Raw genomic sequence first — 1,025 nt, 5'->3', positions numbered from 1 at the left:
AGTAACGTCGAGGAGTCGTGTTAGACGTTGTACTCAGTGAATACTGTTTCTGCATGGCAAGTGCTGAAAGCAGACACACCTCGGCTCGCATGCTGCTGGGGCTGGGACAAGCCGCGAAAGCGTCCCCGAGGCTAGCTGTCGGGAGATCAGTCTCGGCGTCGCCCGCCGCGCCCCGCCGCGGCCCGGCAGGTCTTGCAGCGCCAACCAAATCTGCGAGGCGCGCAATGGAAATGGCCAAACTTCTTTCTCGGAAACGAGTTGAGCCAACCTCCTCCTCCGCATCCTGGCCTTCTCCTCCTCCGCGAGGGTTTATAGTGGCGTTGGGCCGGAGTGAGCAGCCTCTGCGGGTGAACCACCTCCTCGCCCCGGCCGGCGGGCGTGGCGTGAGGGGGTCGTGCCTCCGCCGCCGCGAGCTTTGGTGCAAGTCTTGTCGCGTATTAGTTTTATTCTTTTTGTACGCACCAGGTGCCAACTATGTAACATAAAAAGTTATGTTACTTCACTCTGAGAGGTTTCTATACTTCAGCAGTGCGCACTGTGCGTCAAATTAGTGTCCTTACAAAAAATCTTACAGACTTAGGACCTACTTTCTAGATTTTTGCGTTCAATCATCATACTTCTTGACTTTTTTGGACTATTTTGCCCCCGTTAATTGTCTGCTGAGCAGGGCTCCCATAATTTTAAGATGGGTTCACCCTAAAATGACTGTGACAATACAGTAATTATTCTACAATTCATGTCCCCCCTGTCTCCAACACACTTTGCCCGCCATACGCATCGTCGCTGGAAATTGGACGGGAAGTTTTGGTGGGACTGTGCAGACTGTTTTCTTGTATACGTGTGTCGGGGCGGGGCGGCCGGGGCTGGAGCGCAGCGGGGGTGGCCGCTTTGTCTCTGTCACTCTCAGACTTTCCCACCTCCGCGCCCTGCGCTCTCTCGCACCTGAATTTATTCGGCGCGAGGTAAACGCTGCGCACTGCGAGGCTGCGGGCCAGAGAAAGTAAGGGAGCAGCGCAGAGAAATAC

General features: G+C 55.0%; 1 protein-coding gene across 1 annotated transcript in view; it reads left to right on the top strand.

Annotated features, from left to right (window-relative positions):
- Window positions 1-1,025, top strand: part of LOC127748617 (monocarboxylate transporter 2-like) — a 31,330-nt gene that overhangs the window by 3,438 nt on the left and 26,867 nt on the right. The window lies entirely within an intron of this gene.

The sequence above is a fragment of the Frankliniella occidentalis genome, unplaced genomic scaffold (genome assembly GCF_000697945.3).
Source record: "Frankliniella occidentalis isolate FOCC.00 unplaced genomic scaffold, Focc_3.1 Scaffold153, whole genome shotgun sequence".
In the NCBI taxonomy this organism is placed as follows: Eukaryota; Metazoa; Arthropoda; class Insecta; order Thysanoptera; family Thripidae; genus Frankliniella; species Frankliniella occidentalis.
This window is presented reverse-complemented; position numbering and strand designations above follow the sequence as displayed.